The 20218-nt window shown below is 42.1% G+C and overlaps 1 protein-coding gene across 2 annotated transcripts in view; it reads left to right on the top strand.

Annotated features, from left to right (window-relative positions):
* Positions 1 to 20218, top strand: part of ERBB4 (erb-b2 receptor tyrosine kinase 4) — a 559751-nt gene that overhangs the window by 272995 nt on the left and 266538 nt on the right. The gene's annotated exons all lie outside the window — the stretch shown is intronic.

Raw genomic sequence — 20218 nt, 5'->3', positions numbered from 1 at the left:
GAGAGCCTTCTTGAAGGTGGATGGTGGAGGAAGGATCAGTAATGGTGAATTATATCTTTATTAGGTACTTACACATTTCTGGTGAGGAATCTGTTCACTGGGGAGCTGTGCTAAAAGAGGATGACAGAACATCCATGTGATTGTCTTGGTTCCTTTTATAGTGCTGTTTCTGCTTTGTGGAAGGAGTCTAATTCTAATTCTAATGAATGTTCATTTCCCAGAATCTCATTAAAGACTAATTTGGAAAACTGAAAAAGAAAATATCTACTTTGGATCAGTCAACCTACAGTTAAAATAATTGCAGTTGTTGAACTGACCAAAAGCTCGCCACTTCGGGTAGTTCATCGGTAGCTTCTGTTTCCATAGGTTGAGCAGTCAGGGTGAAGAAAAAGAGGAGACAAGAAGGGAATTACTATTCTTCCTGTTATAATAAGACCTTGATTATTCTTGCATGAAACAGATTTTATTTATCTCCTTGAGCTTTTCATAGATTTCCTTTTATAAGTTTAGTAGAGGTACTTTTTCATCTTGTCACAACTCATTCCTCCCACCCTTCTTGGTGTTGATTTTCACTAGCTGCAGGGTCAGTGAGTCCAAGTGTATTTTGTCTTTCAACTCTTTGATCGTTCAATCTCGGCAGGGTTATTTTGAGAGTTTGGGTTTTTAAAAATATATTTTAAATCATTGCCAAATAATTTTGGATAATGAGCTATTGAAGAACAACAGAAGACTTTGCCACTACTACCAGCAGCAGCATAAAACAAAGATAAATGCAGCATTGATATTCCTGCCTTTTGGGAAAGGTCTGCTCTTTCAACATTTGTGGTAACCCTGATATGGGATGACAAGTTAAAGTATCCAGAAATTCGACAGAATTAAATGCCCACGCAGAAGCGTATTGGCACTGACAGAGCGAATTGTGCTGGGAGATGTGACGGCATGAGCTCTCCACCACGTTTTCTGAGCTGCAAGCTCAGCTTTGACATCAGCAAAGTGATAAATCATAAGTGCCATGAGGCAACACGTTGAAAGGCAAGGATGAACTGAAGTGAACCAGGTTATTCCACTCAGCTCCTCAGAAATATTTCAATCTGAGCTCAACAGAAACAGTCTTCTTTCCTTTGGGATTTTCAAAATTACTGGAAAAGAAAAAAATAAATTAGGAAAAAAGAAAATATTATCAGTCAAATAAACAGATAAAAGGAAGAGAAAGGGGCACTGCCAGGAAGCTGGGCTTGGGTCAGTGGAGCATTTCTGGCTCAAAGCTTGAAATCCATCTCTGTTGCTTTTCCCTTGTTTAGGAAAGCTATTACTGTCCTTTCTGGGCTGAACAACTGTGAAATGGTTGCTGCAATTTCAGGGTATGGAGTTTTTTCATAATTCTTCTCCTATTTTGCATAATCTTTAAGAGAGCAGTATAGATTTTATTCATCCTTATTGTTCAGAGGAACGCTTAGGTGGGGATCAAAACTGAGAAGTAACAAATAAGAAATGGTGGGTGACATCATCATTCGTTCCCCATCAGGACAAGAGACAAGCACAGTGCCAGGGTTTTCTATGGCCTCCTAAGGGGGACAGTGGGAATAATAAAAACATCTAAACTTGTGCAACGAAAGGCAATGGATTTTCTCTGAAACTGCCTGCTTTCGTGGTGGATTAGTTCAAATGTGCCCAAAATTCTGGGTTATGCCTATCACAAAACATCAAGCAAATCCTTTGGGCTGTGAATTTCTGTGTAATAGATCAGGGATCACTGACAAAGTCCTCCAAGGCCATTCTTCTGCAAATAACAAGTGGTTTTCACGAGGAGACAACCTTTTGAATACATCTGTATGTCCAAGGGAGCTGTTTCCAGGTGCTGAACACTGGACATAAACATAAGGAAGGTTTGAGAAAAGCAGTCAAAGATTTACAATTCTGTTGAAAGAATGAGCTGGTAGGAAAAGCAATTCCCAGAGCAATTATAATTCACCTCTGGGGTATCCAAAGTTCACAGTGAGGCAAAGACAGCTCTAGATCTTGGCAACAGATAGAAATATGTCTGTGTTGACAATGAAAAAGTGGCAGCTTGAAAACCAATGATTAGAATATATAAAATTCTATAACAAAAAAGGTTAGTGAGGTATAAGAGTTAAAAAGAAGACATTTGTTCATAAATCTTTCTGATGTCCCCACCACAGGAGCTAAATTTGGTGTTCAGTTTGCTTTGCTTTTAGACATTGTGCTTCATCCTACAGGGCCAGGTGATGTGCCTGGGGTCAGGTTTGGATGCTGTTGTTCAGACCACCTTCTTCAGTGAGTTACTTGCCTTAGAAGTGTTCATGGTATGATGCAGAGGGGCTCCCAGGGGCGGGTTCTTGTTGGTTTTCCATAGGCTGGAAGATTCCTTGGGATGCATGGTTTAGGTAGCAAAAGTTGTGTGGAGACCTAAGAGCAGCTTTGCAGTATCTCAAGGGGGCCTGCAAGGCCAAGGACTCTTCCTCAGCAACTGCAGTGATAGGTCAAGGAGTAATGGGTTCAAACTGAAACAGAGGAAATTTAGGTTGGGTACACAGAAGAGATTCTTCCCTGTGAGGGTGCTGAGGCCCTGGTGCAGGTTGCCCACAGAAGCTGTGGCTGCTCCATCCCTGGAAGTTTACAAGGGCAGGCTGGACAGGGCTTGGAGCAACCTGGAGAAGTGGAAGATGCCCCTCCCCATGGCAGGGGGTAGAACAAGATGGGCTTTAGGGTCACTTCCAATTCTAACCATTCTGTGATTATAAAGGCCATAAAATCTGTTCTGCTCCACTTCACATCTACCAGCAGCAAAATCTCTCTCAGATGCTGCACTGCCTCAAAAAAAAGATTCTCAAATGGAAGCCTGACAATCCTTGAGTGCCTGCTGTGCCAGGGTCTGTCCCTGTGTTTGACACTGTATTAAGAATTGCCGTGTTCTTCTAAAGCAATTTCCTTACCCAGCATTCCCAGGCTATCTGTGCCCCGGGGTCACTGATTCCCAAGGACAGCCGTGGGACTGCCAGCTCCCACAAAATGCCTCTGTGGCTGTTCCTTTGGCAGCACACAGTGTGCAGCCCCCTCCCTCCTGCCCCCGCACATCCACGGCATGTGCAGCTCCCAGCATCCAAAGGAGCCGGGCTCTGGAGTTCAGCTGCAAGCCAAAGGTTATTTGAGTTGTAATTATGGAGTTCTCTCTGAAATAAGACATGAGGTTCCAGCTAGTTTTAGGCCTGTAGGAAAAAGTAAGCACTTGACATGAGTTTGCACTGTGTGAGCTCTCTTTGGTGAGCCCCTTGTGCACTTCACAGGGATGTGTGCTTGACCTGAGGATTCCACTTCAGTGTAAGAGAGAGGTGTGAGGTACTGGGAAAGGGGAAAAAAATTCCTTAATTTCATAGAGTGTGCATGATGCTCCCAGCAGGCAAATTATTATAGCTTAAGACTGTAATTAAATTAAAATGCAATGTCTTAGTATTTCCTGGGCAGCGGCTCCATGAAAAAACAAACTATTTCTCTAAGAGAGAGGTTGTGTAACTTGCCTGGTGATCACTGGATAGAGATACATGAATAGTTAGGGGCAAAGAAGGAGTGATTGGAATACTAAACCCTGTTTGTAGAGGCACTGGGATGAGGGGAAGAGAGTGTGCATCCTCTGTGGACACCCTGAAAAAGAAGCATTGCTGTTTTACTTCTCCTGCCCTAAGGGCGTAGCTTCTGACAGGTACAGAATGACAGCTGGAGGAAAAATTATGTATGCTAATTACTCCAAAATGAATTAATTGCTATTAATTATTTTATCACTAAATCAATTAATATTGTTCTGCAACCCATTTTTAATTAAAAGAGTCGATAAAAATCAGATAAACTGTGGACACAGCAATATTATGGCAAAACTCCAAAGTCAGTCTCTAATAAAAAATGAAACCCCAAACAGTTCAGCACTGAGATTGAATTAGTTGTTATTTTTATTAAAAAATAAGAGCCCACAGCAAAAACATGAAAGCAGAATCTTCTTTGTGAGGGAGGAGAAAGCTTTTTGTGGTCATGAATGAACTTGAAAAGGACAGTAGTAGCTATGGATTTTTTGTAGCTATCTACATGTTTCTGAGGTGATTTTCATCTTAATTTAAAGAAAAAAAAAATCACAGTATTCCAATGTTTAAGCTATTGTGCTTAAAGTGATGCTTGAAAGGGAATAGATCTTCAATACTTAATCACCCCTTGAACAAAAGCACACTTTGTATTCTGCACCGCCAGTTAAACAGACTCTCAGTACTTTTAGTCCTAGTCTTGGAGTAAAGAGATTTCTAAGAGTAAGAAGGGTAAGAAAGTAAATGAAAAAACTTTGGTTCTGTGGAAGTAGCTGGGTAGCAATGTGGTTGAAGGGATGGTGTGTAATAAATTCCAGGCCACATCTCATGGTGACATAACTCAGCTTTGCTCTGCTGGCATTCCTGGGGTTTGTGCTGTGCCCATCTGAGGGCTACAGCTGAAAGAGGTTTCTGGGAATTCAGAGACACCAGTCGCTCACAATTGGATAATGGTAGGAACAAAACCTGGAGAACATCAGAGGCATAATTAATCCACTGCCTTTGCTTTTGAGTCATTATGTGGGGTATGTGAGTGGGTGGAAGTTTGCATTAGAAAGGAAGATGTACTGCTGTCTAGAAAAGGATGTGGATGTCTGGTGTGTGGCAAAAACATGCAGGTGTTTGGATGCTGGTATCTTATTTTTGGAATGATTTGCTGGCTGGTTAATGGTGGCAGCCAGGAGAAATGGGTATGGGCTTCCAGAGGATGGGTAGGTTTTGTGGGGAGATGCAGGAGTGCTGTAATGTACGTGCCTAATAGAGATAAAGTTATCTGGCCTAAAATTTTCAAACTCGAGCAGAATTTAATGTTTGGGACTTCATTGACTAATGCACAAAGCAATTTGAGTAACAAAAAATTGTTCTTTGTCAAGCAAAAGCAAGAGGCATTGATGAAAAAGCTAATTTATTTACTCTTTTATGGAGAGAACATGCTTTGCTGAAGTTCAGAACTGAGTGTGCAGCTATTGATGAGTATTCCTGTGAGTAAAATAGCTAATGAAAGCACCGACACCCTCCCCATGCCTCTCTTCTGAGACTTGAAAGTTGCAGCTTTGCTGAACATTTGTAAAGGAAAGGCTCACAAGCGTTCATTGTTGTTGTGTGGTAAAAACTTGCATTTTTCAAGTATTAAGTGCTAGAAATGGCTTGTTTCAGAGCACTGAATGGCTGGAAGGCTTTGCTTATTCCTGGGCCTGTCCTGCTGGCCCCATCCTTCCCTTGCCCTCAGCAGTTTGCCTTCTCCTCAAGCTCTCTGCACTCCTGTGGCTCTCACAGAAGATCTGTGTGATCCACAACTTAGGGACAAAAGAAAATTTTCTCATTTTGCCTCCAGCTGAAAGAATAGGGTCATTGCTGTAATTTACCCTGCCCTGCATCTCATCAGCAATTCTGACACTCTTACGTATTTATGGGTCCCCATCTGATGCATTGATTAGAAGCACTTTGGTTCATAATTCCTGATTCTAGGTACTTTTAAAATTTAGCTATGATCAGTTGTAGTACCCACATGTGGAATTGCCAGGTGAGTCATGTACTTCATCGGACTAGAGTCCATTTTCCTCTCTAAAGCAGTGTCCATACCGTGGTTACAACAGGCTGGTTGCCTGAGCATAGAAATGCTGTGTTTTGCTGTCAATTTGAAGTCAGTGTCAGAAATTTTGTTAGAACTTGACTGAGAATCTGTGGTTTCACTCTTCTCTATGCCACGGGTCTGAACAGAGATTTTAAGCTGCAGCTTTTGCCCAAATCTATTAAATGGGAGATGCCAAGAGTCCGTTTGCTTAAGGGAAGGGAAATAGTGTTTAGAAGATGGAAGAAGAGAAAGGAAGAAGCTGAGATTTGGGCAATTTAGTGTCTGATCTGACAAATTAACCCTCCTAATGAATGGGGATTTGAATCCTCACCTGATAAACTCCATTCACCTTCTCTTAGACTCGCTGTATCACATCCATGAGCTTTTGTTGCTCATAAAGCTTAAGAAGTTCTGTTATGTGACAACAAGGAGATTGTAGTGTGCATTAAAAGTTATCAGCTTCTTATAAAGACAGAGAGGTCTTTGACTAAAATATGTTAAAAATCTGACAGTCCTTTCTCTTGAAATCAGGGGGCGATTTGCCTGAGAAGACTTTAGACTATGGTCCTGTAAAATTAATTTTCCCCTGTACAAACTCCTACATCCACATCCAGAAATGGAATGCCAGCTAAACAGGGCTCACACACACACAAGTATGCTGGAATGGCACAAGTGCCTACAGTCTAAACTATGTCAGTCCCACAGACATTTTTGGTGGAAGTGGATCACAGTAAGCCGTGGTGGTTTTCTGCAGACCTCTGCCCACACTGGAAAGCCACACTCATGTTTACCGTGGGGAAAGCCTGTCCAGACTCCCACACACCGGTGCAGCACCAGACAGCTGACTGGATTGAAGGGAAAATATGGGAACATACCAGTGTAAAATTTGTAATTTTAATACTCTATTTCTATTGACCTCATAAAAATAAAATTGCGATCTGAGCTAACAAGCATGAATTTTAATGATGTGCCTTAAAACCAATAACAAAACTCTGTTATTTTCATGTCACCTCCCCAGAAGTCAGTAAAGTCCCCTCGTCTGGGTACTCCAAGATAGGCACTTTTTGGAAAAAAAAGTGCAATTTTTTTAAAGTTATGTCTAGAGCTTTCTCATTCTGTTGTACACTTCATGTGTTTATCAATGTGCTGTTCCATCATGTTGTGTAACATGATGTAAGAGGACAAGTCCAGTTAGGTGCTTTCTATGTAGATGACGAATCTGAAGAAATGGAGGGAGTTTTCTCTAAAATATGGCTGGGCTTCAGTCATGGATTTTTAAATTTTTTTTAATGCTTCACTCTTTGCAAAGGTCAATCTGTCTGCAGAAAAGTGACATTTCTGTGAGAAACACAATCTGGTAGGCATGTACAGCAAAAATGAAATCCAGAGCACACCAAATCCTCCCTGTTAGTGTTCTTGAGTAGACACACTCAGCTTTGAAGATCTCCAAGTCACATTTCTGGTGACAGTGGGTTGCTTCATAGCAGACAGGATCCTGCTTGGCATGTGCTGAAGCATACCTTATCTAAGGGTCTCAGATGTTGGGCAGAATCCTCAGGTGTTAGGCAGAATGTTACAGAGAGTAAACAGGCAGAGATGAAATGTTCTGACTGACCATTTGATGAAGGTGGGGCTATGAAGTACCAGTTCAGCGCTCTGGCTTTCCGACATTTTCTTGCTCTGCTGTCTCAAACATGTTTATCTGCCCTGGCCTCCTCCTCCTCCTCCTCCTCCTTGCCTTTGATCGATTTTTCATGAGCTTTGTGCAGAGGGTGACTCATGTCCAAAACATGAGCACAGCTGTTTACTACTGAGACCTGTGTGTACTTCACAGAAGGGTGTTTTCTCTGTTTCTATAAATCTGGCAGAGCTTCCTTTTATCCATGGCAATGTTTGTTCAGAAGATGGAAGGTTATTTACAGAAAGCAATCGGGGGACATAACCTTTTTTCCCCTTATTATCAGAGGTTTATGCAACATGACTTTGAGAGTCTTTATCACAGTTTTTTGTATTTAATCCACTTAGGTTGGAAAGAAGCAACCAGGAGAGGGGCAGGTGCTGCTCAGCATCCCAGAGATACTAGTGAAACTAGAGATTGTCCCAGAGCAGGATGCTCCCAGTGCTTTATCTCCCTTCAAAATAATTCTGAGTTTAATTATAGGGCAACAGGCAGTGCTTCAGGGAGTGGAGGTGATGTGCTGACTATTCCTTGGGTTTGGGGGAAGAGGGTATGGTGCCCAAGGTAGGTACTCTTAGGATCTATTTGTTCATCTGGGGTTTAGCCACTGGTTTGGGGGTGTGTGTGTAATCAAATGGTGGCTCTGGAAAATAGCAGCACATTTCTTACAACCCCCAAGATCCTGTGCTTTGCAGGGGTATTGCTGTGACTCCTGGAAAAGCTGTGAGTGTTTATGCCACAGCCACTAATCTGCAGTGCATGGACCTTGGTGGTCACTGGCCTCATTATTATTGAAGGCATCCTGGTTTTGAATATTAATTACAAACAGGTGAATATTCTCACGTGCCCTTCAGCAGGGCAATTCAGTGGGGCAGCCTGGAAGGGCTTCTGAGCATTTCATGGGGGCTTCTGGTCAGAGCTACCCAGCAAAACTGCTCCACATCTACTGCCTGTTGCTGCCCATGGAGGGATATCCTTACAGACACCTTCCTGTGGGTCTGTCAGTCCACGGACCAAATGCTGTCCCCTGCCACATGCCTGGGAGCAGTGTGAGAGCAGCAGCAGAAGCTGACAGGCTGTGCTTTGCGCTGGCCCAGACGGCCAGGCTCAGGAGCCGTGCTTATAAAGCACTTCCTAATGAAGGGAAAAGAAGCCAGAGAGTTATTTTCTAAGAATAAAAATCCCTTTATGGTTTTTTTGAAAACTACTTTGCACTTTACACAAATGATCGCCTAGCATCTGGCAGGCTGGGTTTTTGCCATGTGTGGCAGAGGATACAGTTTGTGTAGTTGCAAGCAATCAACTCAAAAAGCTTTTGTGCGGTCCTGGAGCCCAGGAACTTGTTAATTTTGAGCAGTCGTTTTCCGCATTTAGCCCATTAGAGACTCTATTTTTGGTGACCTAGTTTGAGCTCTTTAAAAAATAATCAAGCAGCATTTTTCAGATCTGATTTGTAATGGGACTGTGGATTGGTTTTGCAACTTGAAATGAAAGTTAGGAGAGGGGGTAGAACTTTTATCTGCCTGGTCCTTCAGAGCCAACATTTGCAATTGGTTTTAGAGGGCCTCTAGGAAGGTTAATCTGACAAAGACCGTGGCTCGGCTTCACCACTTCAAGGGTTATTGTTTGACTTGCTGCTGGGAAAATAATAAAGTAGCCGGGTTTAAATAATACTTTGTGTGCAATAACCTCCAGGAGTGCTAGCAAGTATTACTGGGCATCATCCAAACACTGTCAGAGCCTGTGGATTTTCCTGCTCCCCAGTGTGTAGGATGGGGTTTGGATTGGAGAGGAGCAATTGGAGCACATGCCAAAATGTCTAGCCGTGGGTTACACGCTGACTGCCGTGGCAGAGCTGGGGTCAGGGCTCACACACAGAGATCCTGTTTCTGTTCTCTAGCTCAGCTCTGGGAATTAGTCCCATACAGGAGAACTACCTCTGCCTGCCTGTCACTGCAGGGGCTCCCTGGGCACCACAGACCTTCAGTTCCTGTGGGAGGAGAGGGATGCTCACAGCTCAGAGCAGCCCAGGCCAGGCGACAGCTTTTTCAGGTGCACACCTGGGACAATTCCAGAGAAATTAAAGCAAAGACCTATGAATATAATCTCTGGTTATGACTCTATATATTAATTGTTTTTGCATTTTCTGGCAATTCAAGGTTATGCTCCCAAGTACAAGGTTGCCTGGAGTGGCATTGCCATGGAAACATACTTTTTTTCATTTGTTTGTCCTTCATTTTCTCTGGATGCCCCTTTTCTCACTGTGCCAGGAAGCTGCTTGGGGAGCAGACCCCAATTTCAAGCTCCCTGCTGAGGGAGAGCAGCCTGGTGAAGCTGGCATTGCAAACACAGGTGCAGAGCGATCCTCTGAGTCCCCATAAAGAGTCTCTGTGATATTTCTAAGGATCTACAAATTAGAGGCTAAATCTGCAAACTCTGAAGGAAGGGAGAAGACAGTTCCCACTCTCTAGGGGACACAGCAGTCCCTGGTGTGGAAAGGTTCAAAGGCTGTTGAGGTGCCTCCAGGAGAAATGTGTGGTGGATGTTTGTACCTCCTGGCCATTGTCCTCAGAAAACCTTTCTAGGAGGGATAGAGCTGAAGCATGCAGAATTACACCAAATGTTTGGAGCAGCTGTGAAACTCTTGCTTGGGCCAGCTGAGCCTTCTCGTTATTGAGGTTAGAACGGGTCCTTCATCCCTCTTGATCCCTGCTCAAGGCCAGGTTGTGTGGGGCAGAGTACAACTCCGGTTTAAATTGGAGTTTCTCCCTGTTGAATGCTCTCTGCCTCTTTTCTCAGCATAAATATTCTTCCAGAGGCCACAAATTGTCAAAGATGATGATATAACTCAGTTTGTATCAGATTGTAATTAAAAATGTTTGGCCTATTAGAAATATGAAAATCCTATATTTAATTTACTTGATTTTTTTTAAAGAAGGAAATCAGTAATTTACCAGTTTCCAATGCCATTTTCCTGTTTCTGTAGCTCAAAAGTATCTTGATCCAACAAACAAGATGTGGCAAATGTTCTAAATAGTGTTCAATTTTATTTTTTTTTTTACTGAAAAAATATGTAAATGCATGAGAAATTATACTTTGAAAAGTGGCTACTGCAAATTAACAGCATTTCACATGGATCTTACTTTGCATTTTTAATGCTCATAATGGGTGTCCCAAATTACATGATTTGCATTATAAACCAGAACAGCTCCTGTGTCGCTGCTGCTGTCCAACAGTTGAATAACAAGGCTTTTCTTTCCAAACTGTATAAATACATATTTACCCAAATGATGCAATTTAGGCCTCTGTTATTTACATTTTTCTGGTCGGTCAATCACGCTGACATCTTTAATTGCCAATGCTTTTTAAATGCATCTGAATAAGTCTGGTGTTTGAGGAATGGAAGAGCCAGGCTTAGGCTGGGGGTGATCATTTTATTAATACACTGACATTTTGGCTTTTGAGTTGGTGCTTTCTCTTTCTCTGCCTTTGTCTTATGGAAAGTGTTGGGTTATTGTGTTTGTTCCATGTTCAGCAGGGATGGTTTCTACCTTTCCCCACTGGGTCTGTGGTACTGAGGGATAGGTTGGGGACATGCTGGGCCACTCCTGTCCCAGGCTTTATTCTGCAGGTGAGCTGGCCCATGTTTCATCAGAAACCCAGGATGCAGTGTCCAGTCATTTAAGACAGGAGCACCTTTGGTGTCTTTGTCCTCCTTGTCCTGCCTTGTTTGTCCAGGCTCTTGCTGTCTGCAGCTTCTGGAGAAAGAGTTGGATGGTCTCCATCATGCAGTCATCATCAACATTATTGATTGTTCAAAGTCCTACCTTGGGCCATCCGATCCTGTCTTCAGTAGTTTTTTGGGATTGCTGATCCTCATTGTCCAAGGAGATTAGATGTAATTAAATTTCTGCATCATTAGTGTGGTGTCCCCAGTGCTTGAATTTCACTCCAAGCTGGGAATCATAAATGAGTGAGCTCCTTTGAGTCAGCTCAAGCCAACAAGTGTTGACTTCTGGCTCAGATGTGAGGAGGGAGCAGGTAAATGGGTGGATAAACTCACTGTTTCTTTAGTGCTGTCTCCTCTACGCAGACAGGTTCCTGAAACATCCAAGGGTTGTGTGTGCCTGTTACTCAGTGACTTTCCCTTTTGACTGTAATTTTCTGGTTTCAAACAGATTTGCCAGGTTCTAGTGCCAGTGTGTTCCAGCAAGAACTGGAAAAATAATCCCAGGGTAGATGGCAGGGACCCAAAATCATTGATATCTGATGGGATACTTGTGGCCTCCCCACAGAGATTTACTGGAGTTCTTTTTCACCACACTGTTAGTCTCAAGACAATTTCTCCCAGGAAGCACTAGGGGAAACCATCATCTGTGCTTTTTGTTGTTCATGAACCTGCTGCTCTCCCTCATCTCTGGATCTTGAGTAGAGCCCTGCAGTGTCCCCAGCTTTTCTTATTTGTCCCTGTGCCACTCACAAAAGAGGTTTGTTGTAGTGGGCAAGGGGAGTGATACCAATGGAACAGTTTAAATAGATTTTGCTTAAATAAAATAAACCCTGGAGAAAGGTAGGAGTTGTGGGTTGTGTCCTAGTACCCCATAAACAGGCATGATATCTGCTGTTTGAGTCAACGTTGGAGCTCTGTCTGCAGCTTGTGAACTAATGTTCACTAACAAATGGGCTTCAGGAGGAGGGGAAAAGGCCAGTGCCACAAATCTAGCCATTGCTGAAATGCCCAGGATCTGAGGCTTTTCAGAGAAAAGAAATGTGATTATGATGAATGATGGAGGCAACAGCATTTTGTGCTGTTCTCATAATACCTAGCCAAGTGAAAAAATCCAATAAATGCCTGTGGTTACCTGGTTGTGCAGGAGCTGTGCTGGTGCCAGCCAGTGTCAAACACAGCCCATTCAGCCCATGGGGGATCAGGGAGGAGAGCTGCTTGATGTGTTGGTGGCTCAGGGGATTATTTCCTGTGCAGGAACCGCAGATGCAGGAGCTCTGTCACGGCACCCACCCAGCACCATTGCCTCTCGAGGTGCTAAGCAACTGGTTTGTGTTGGCCTTTCTCCTCCACTCAGAATCCTTCCCAAAAGGAAGCTGGTACAATCCTCCTCTGGGTTTTCTAGAGCTTCCCTGCTGAGCCTCAGGAGAGCTGAAGGTGGTGGGAAGGGACTGTCTCACCTGGGATTGCCAGGACAGCTGCCAGCTTCAGGGGATGCTCACCAGTGACACAGCAGAGGATCAAAGCAGGTTTTCCATCACTTTTCTTCTATACTTGCCTGCATTATGAAAACAGGCAGATTCTGAGCTCACTCCCTGAAACCACCAGGGTTTATTTTTTTTTCACAAAGAGAAGCAATGTTCTGCTTTTAATCAACATTTTCCTGGCATCCTGTTTCTTGTGCTGACCTCAGTGCAGCAGTGCAGAATGGAGGGATCTCTCTCCCTGGCTCTCATTTGCTACTTCCATATTACATGGGCCTGACCTCCTTCCCTCGTGTCCCAGTCCCTGAACCATGTTTGGCGCCTTGCAGCAATTCCAGACCTCTGGTAAAAGGCTGTGCACTGCATTTCATGTGAATGTGCAAGGCTGTGTCCTTCTGGAGTGTATAATTAAATCCAGAGCTGCCAAACCACACCGTGGAGTCACCACGAGTCGTGTTGCTGTTTGCAGGGCTGCAGGACCTGTCCCTGCTTTGTCCCCAGCCTGTGCCCGTGGCATGGTGAGCACAAGTTTATCTGCTGAGCAAAATGCACAAATACAAAGGATCAGAGCTGCAAACTGCATCAGTAGCACCACTGCATCAATAGCTGCATCACACATGCACCTCTAAGACAAGGAGAGGGTGAAAATAGCAGCAGTGGGATACTGATAAATCAGGAATTGAAGATACATAATTTTCTAGCTAATTTGCCAGATCAAAACCCATCAGGATGATGATAAAAGTGCACAATGTTTATTGATATCTGAATTACTATTTGTTTCCAAAAACAAATTTTAGCATTTTAGAACTTAGCATGAACTCAGTTACCCAATTCTAGCACAGCTTACTATTTATTAGGAAATATATAGGGGTTTTATAGCCCTAAAAGACATCTTATTTTAATAGTACTGACTTCCTAATCTAAGCACTCTTAGCAGCTTGGCTGCAGAGTGGAAGCAAATTGTGGATATTTCCATTTATCCTTTGTTATGGAACACTATCACCTCTCTCTATCTCCATCAGCAGAGCTAGGTAATAATTTACTGCAGTGGACACTGAGGGATATCAGCTCCAGGCTGCTCCAGTACAGGTAGTTTGTCATCATGAGCTTTCAAGAAGGTAAATTAAGTTGATTAAAGGAGAAGATCTGTCATGTCAGCATTTTTGCCCACCCAGAAGGCAGCGCTCCTTCCCTCCCTCCTTATTCCAGCCTGTCTTCCTTGTACTGAGTTTTCTTGTGTATGGAATAACTTTGAAGAGCTGCTTTCTTTGCCGTGCCTCAGAAATAGCAAATGTTATATATATGGAAATGTAAACGATGCTGATTAGCCAAATGTTGTGGTTTGAAGGAAGAAGTTCAATCAGAACATGAAGAGCAGGAAGAGGATTTGGCCACTCTGTGCATGATCAGCCCTTCAGCAGCTGCCAGAGAGATTCCTACTAAAGCTTGGGAAAGCAGGGCCTAGGAAAGGCAGCCAGTAGCTGTAAGAGATGAGCACACATGCCTGGTAAAACACTGTCTTTCTGGAAATATTAACATCTTGACCCACAGCAAAACTTCATCATCCACCCTGATCTGCTTCAGAAGCCCGTTTGGTTGTGACCCAGCACAGTGTTTGGTGCTGTGACTCGGTGTTCAGACCCCTCAGAGGCTGCCTCAGCTGAGGTCTGCAGGCTGTAGCTGAATTTCCTGTGCTTCTTTGTGCCTTTGTGCCCAGACCAAGGCTGAGCCTTGGCCAGGGGAGATGGACATCACAGAGGAGGACATGGCTACAGTGCTGGTAAGTACAGCAAAGCCCCATGTGACATCAAAGGGAATCCCTGATCTTAACCCTGCAGTTCAGGGGTTCTCCAGATTAGTGCTGAGCTTGTTTTCTTCTCTGAAAGGAAAGTATTTCCTTCTTTTTGGCCTGTCTCATAACTGCTAATATTGAAATAAACTGCTAATATTGAAATAAACACTCAGTGTTGGTACAGCTGAAATTAATTCCAGCACAATTTTCCTAGAAGGAAAATACCTGCTGTGAGGAGCTGTGGAAGAAGGCAAATATTTTTGTCTGTGCTCCTGCTCTGTAGCCCTCCCTTCTGTGGACACACACACAGACACACATGCAATCCCATCAGCAGCTCTATCCAGTCCCATTCCCTGGGTGTCTGACAGTGCAGGAAGGGATGGCTTGCTGGCAAAGATAATTCCAGTTCCATGAAAGGATGTAGCATGAAGATAATTAATTAAAACTGTTGGGAGTTCCTGTGAAACAGCCTGTGATTAAACAGAAGGAGTTCTCGTGGAACAATTAGGTGAATTTGGCCTCAGGTATCTCCCCTGACTTCAGGGCCACTGGTGACGAATACTGAAATGGTTGGAGTTCTGTCTGTTTTAACGGATTCAGCTTTAGTTATGAATCTCATCAAAGCAGCCAAAACAAAGAACACCTTAATTTAATTTAATTTGTAGGTGTCCTGTGAGTTAACTTTGACTGTAACAGAAAAGGAGAATGCAGTCTGCCTTGTTATTGGAAACACCAACATGTGAAGTGACATGAGGATGAGCCTCCAGTGCCTTCCAGATCCTTGTCTCACACCTTTATCTCCAGTCTCATCCTCGCAGGGAGAGTGGCAAAGGCCGTGATAGTGAAGTTTCTCCAGCAAATGTTATCCCTTAGAGCCAAAGCTGGGTTGAGAGCCCATTCTTTGTTCCCTGGAGTTTGCTGTGAACCCAGCCAATGGGATTTTTGGGGTTCCATTTAGCCATTGCCCCATCCTGATCAATATTCTGGCATGGGAAAGCATCAGAGTGCCAGGGCTGTAGTGATCTCTTTAGACAGAGGAGTGTGTTCTGATAGTTAGGTGCTGGTGACACAAACTAACTTTGGCTCAGTGCAAGCCAAATGTAATCTGCTGGCAAGGAAAACATGGATAGGCCAGTGAACCTTGCCTGGAAATGGCAGGATTGCTGGGATGTGTAGCGCAGGGTGTGAAGACCTTACCATCAGCTCTCTCTTAATGAGTAATTTGAAAGTAATGCTTATGTGGAGCAGCAACTTTCAGCTCTTTTCACTAAGCTCGTGGCTTTGGCTTGCAAAGATCACGGCTATTTCTCTGTAACTACTGATAATTTGTGTTTTCCTCTTGACTTTTAAACTTCATTTCAGTTAAGAATTCCATTACACGGTGTAAGGGCATTGTGTGACACAGACCTTTCCCTTTCCTGCAAAGTGTACAGCCTAAATGCACAAGAGAGGGGGAGAAGGCTGGCAGTTATCTGAAGGCAAAGGAAAATTTGCTGAATCCCCTCTTGGGGACCAGCGAAGCAGAGAGATGAACTACTGGGCTGGTGGAAGGGGAACAGAGTCTCTAAAGGAGGAAGAAAGAGAAGAGCTGAGCTTGGCTTGTTTTGTGTACAAAAACAAAAGCTTAAGTGGGCTACTAATTGCTGCCAATACCTGGGAGTAGTTGGAGCTGAGGGATAGTGGCAGGACACACATAAATGCCAAGTAAAATAAGCCCCCTTGGTTTTGAGATGGCTTGGGCAGGTGACAGTTCCCTTCTTTCTCAAGCTCTGCTTCAACAGGAGCCAGAGCCCAAAGCTCTTGCAGTGTCAGGTCTTTAACATTCACACCACCAAATGTAATTAAGCTCTGCGAGGGCTGCACCCTGGGTAGAATTTATCTCTTGGTTTGTAATGCTTTAATTTAGTATCAAATATTCATGGACTGGCAGGGTCAAGTAGGGATAGAAAAAGTACTGTAACAGGCATAGGCAAAGTAGGATGCGAAAGAATTGAGCTTAAAGGTTAGTCATCCATGGAAACCCATTAGGAAAAATACTGTAAATAACTTCCTCCATCTGTGAGTCTCAGAGCTAAACATGAGCCACTCCTTCCCTGACCCATGGAACTGCCAGAGCATGGGGTGTGCCAGCTCACACACAGAACTGGAAGCAGAATTATATAGCTACATATCCAAACTCTTCCAAATACTGAAGCATGTTCGGTGTGCTCTGCACTGAACAAGTCTGTTGCATCTCATGGATTTAAGGGCTAGAAAAGGCTGGCTTTGAGACATCTTGTAGATATCTATGAAGGGTTTTTGTAAGACCAAATGATTTTTTTGAGCATACCCTGCCTGTTTAAGGACATGGTTCAAAGCCTGTGAAATTATGCTTATTGACTTCAAAGGATCAGGATCTATACTGTCCAATTTAATATTCACAAAACTAATGTATTCAGCAAATGAAATCACTGAACTGAGAAAAATGGATGGATTTATTCATTTATTATGGGGCCTGAAAGGTGTGTTTGGGATATCTGGTAGGGAGTTCTCGGTTTGGACAGACTGGATTGGGAGAAAGAGCAAACACCTTAACCCATGGGACCATGCAGGGAAATAACTGAAATTCAGAGCATGCAGGAATAAATAACAAGCTGGTCAAAGTCCAAGTGTCTCTTTTGCCTGGCACCAGGTGAGAAAAGTGGGAGGAGAAAAATGATTGGGTGTGCAGGCCATGGGGGAATGTAGAAAGAGGAGCTGCAACACCTGAAGTGTGTGGGGCTTTAGTAAGAGTGTGGACACGGAGCTGATGCTGAGTGCAGACTGGATGCTCCATCTCCAGCAGAACAACACCTATGACCTGCTAACTTCTGTTTTCCCAGCTGCCTCTCAAAAGCACTGCTAGCTACAAGGAGAAGAGAATTGGGTAAAAAGTCATTTGGAGCCAGAAATGCCCGCAAATTAAACCTGGTTCTGTAGCTGCCAATTGAACTTTGAAGCCAGGCTGGGTGCTGGGAGAATGAGAACTGAGAAAAACCTGTCATTTGAGCCAGGATTTCCCCCTTATCTCACAGCAGCATGCAGTGAGGAAACTACCTGAGGACTGCATTTTTAAACACCCAAAAAATCTAAAGACAAGAAATTCTGCAGGAATACAACACACAAACACACTTTTAAAAAGCATATATGTGTATCTGTTAATATGTAAAAAACTAAATATATATATATATAAATAAATGTATATATATATATATATTATATAATATTATATATTATAGATAATATTAATACGTTATTAAAACATATATAATATACATTATATATTATATTTTATGTTCTATATTCTATATTCTGTATTCTATATTATATTATTTTATATATTATATTTTATATATTATATTTTATGTTATATATAATATTTATATATTATTTTAATATGTATTTATATGTAAAAATATAAAAATATAATATATGTTTATATATTTTATATATATGTTTATATATATTTATATATTTATATATATATATATAAAGCTAAATATATATATATATAGCTAAACTCACACACCTAAGTGGCACAGAAGTTCTGAAATTTCTGAAAACTTCACAGACACAAGACTTAATTCTGCAAAATCCTCAGGCACCTTTTAGAGTTAAATTAATACTGATGTAATTAAAATGGTAATACTATTTGTTAAAAGAAGAGTGTTTAAATTATTCATTTTCCTATTGGTTCAGTGGAGTGTGCTTAGGTTTAGCAATTATATGCTACATAAAAACAGCCTCTCCTGTAATGATTTCATGATAATCTGACCTTTGATGGTCCTGGCTCACAGCAGCTGGCACTTTCTGCAGAGTTTACAGACTGTAAAGTAATTAATATCAATGAAATACCACTGCTGGCCCTTTGATGTATTTGGGTCCTTGAACATTCCCTTTTCTCTCTCCTGAGCAATTTTTTTTCCCTGACTCTTGGGAGTGTGGCCACTGGAGTGCTCCTGGTGAAGGGCACATCCCAGCTGAGGGGTGCACTGCTGAGCACCCTCTTTTTTGGGGTGCAGAAGACATCATTGGCAATATGCCAGCCTTAATTTGATTTAATACTAAGCACAATAATAGCTCTTGAAAAGCTGTCTTTCAGGGAAAGGTAATAAGGGTATTAATAAAAACAGGTGAGGAGTGATGCCCTGGTTTTAGCTTCCTGCATTATTTCATCACTGTCAGTCAGTGCAGAACTCCCCTGAGATTATTCCTGTGTAGTCAATAGCATTGTTTCTGTGATGACTTTTAATGACTGAGCCTTTCTTCCATCCTTAGCTATGACAATAAACACTCTGCTTTTTTTTCTCTTCAACAAGCTATTGTGTGGGGTTCACATTAAGGAACAATTTTAAATTTAGAGGTTTCCTCTAATTAAGTTATTGGCAAAAGAGTGCTTGTCCAGTCATTTGCTGGTGATGAGTACTGAAAGAAATTACATCTTGTACAGATTATTACACTTTTCCTGCTATGCTTCTCCTAAAAAAAGAACAAAATTATATAAAAATAAGCAGTAAGATTGCAAACTCAGGCACTCAGAAATTAGATAGTGCCAGAATGATGGGTGTATGGATCTGTCCTTCCCCACTCTTGATCATGAGCTTTTCCTCTTTCTTCTCTTATCTCTTGCCCTGTACCCCATTTTTTCCTTTCAAAAAATTACCTTTTCTCCCAAAAGTCTTAATTTTTAACCTTTTTAGAAATTTTATGTCAAGACCAAATGACTTTTTCTGCTCTGTGTCTCAAAAAGAGAGAAACAGTTTTCTCTACAACTTTTCCAACACCACCTTCCATAAACTCAGCTGTAATTCAGAAAAAGGTGTTTGTGCACCTCGAGGGAGCCACAGTTTGATGCAATAATTGCATGTAGTAATAATGGTATATTTCAGATGTCTGGTCATTCTGGACATGATTTAAAAAGTTCCTGTTTCCTGTAAGATTGTTCATCCAGCTTGGTTCAGAAACCACACACAAAATGCAGTGAGTGGGAGAAGTTTTTAGTGTGCCACCTTGAAGAAAAGTAGTGGAATGAATGCAAAGGAAAATCTTGTTTTAGGGTTAGTGCAGTCACTGCAGATTAAAGGTTGTTTCCCTCCTTGGTGGCACCCTGCATGACCTCAAAAAAGTGGAGTTTACATTTCTGTCTTAAAGTATACCTCTGGATTTGAAAATCAGATCATTTACTAATTGCTCACATTTTATAAATTATGGCTCTATCCTTGAAGGAGGTTTTAACAATCTATTAAAGCCTGAGTAACAGAGTTATTCTCCAGCTTCCAGATAAACAAAACAAAAACACAGCTTTAAAAACAAGAAGCCTCTTCACTTTTTATCTAAATTGAAATAAACTTAATCAAAAACCAGCGATTAATGAATCTCTTCAGGGTTTCTGTTCTTGAAAAGATTAGAGTTAAAAAGGCTGAAATAGCTTCAATAGGTAGGTGTGATGTTGAGCTCAGATGTTGTATTTCTGTAGCTCAGCTAGAAATAAGAGTTGCTAAAATCCAATATCTGGATGAAGATTCTCCTCTTCAATGAAACAAGACAGACAGTTAACAGCTCCAATATTCACTAATTTCAGTGTGCAAAAATATCCTAGAGCACCAATAAAATTGGTTCCTCACAGGAAATGCTTTTAAAATACTCATTAAATAGTATTACAAAGTTGTTGCAAATCTGAAACAAACTGAAACTGGATTTTTAGGAAACTTACTTGCTTGGAAAAGGAAAGCTAAGCTCTCCAAAAATAAGCAAACTGCTTTTCCAGGGTTGGATAGCCAGCTATTTGCTTTTTGTAAAAATGCAGACTGAGAATGTTGAGCTGAAATTTGGCAAGGTTAACACATTTTCACTATGTG

The sequence above is a fragment of the Poecile atricapillus genome, chromosome 5 (genome assembly GCF_030490865.1).
Source record: "Poecile atricapillus isolate bPoeAtr1 chromosome 5, bPoeAtr1.hap1, whole genome shotgun sequence".
NCBI classification, from domain to species: domain Eukaryota; kingdom Metazoa; phylum Chordata; class Aves; order Passeriformes; family Paridae; genus Poecile; species Poecile atricapillus.
Note: the sequence above shows the minus strand (reverse complement) of the source record. Positions and strands in the feature narration are given on the sequence as shown.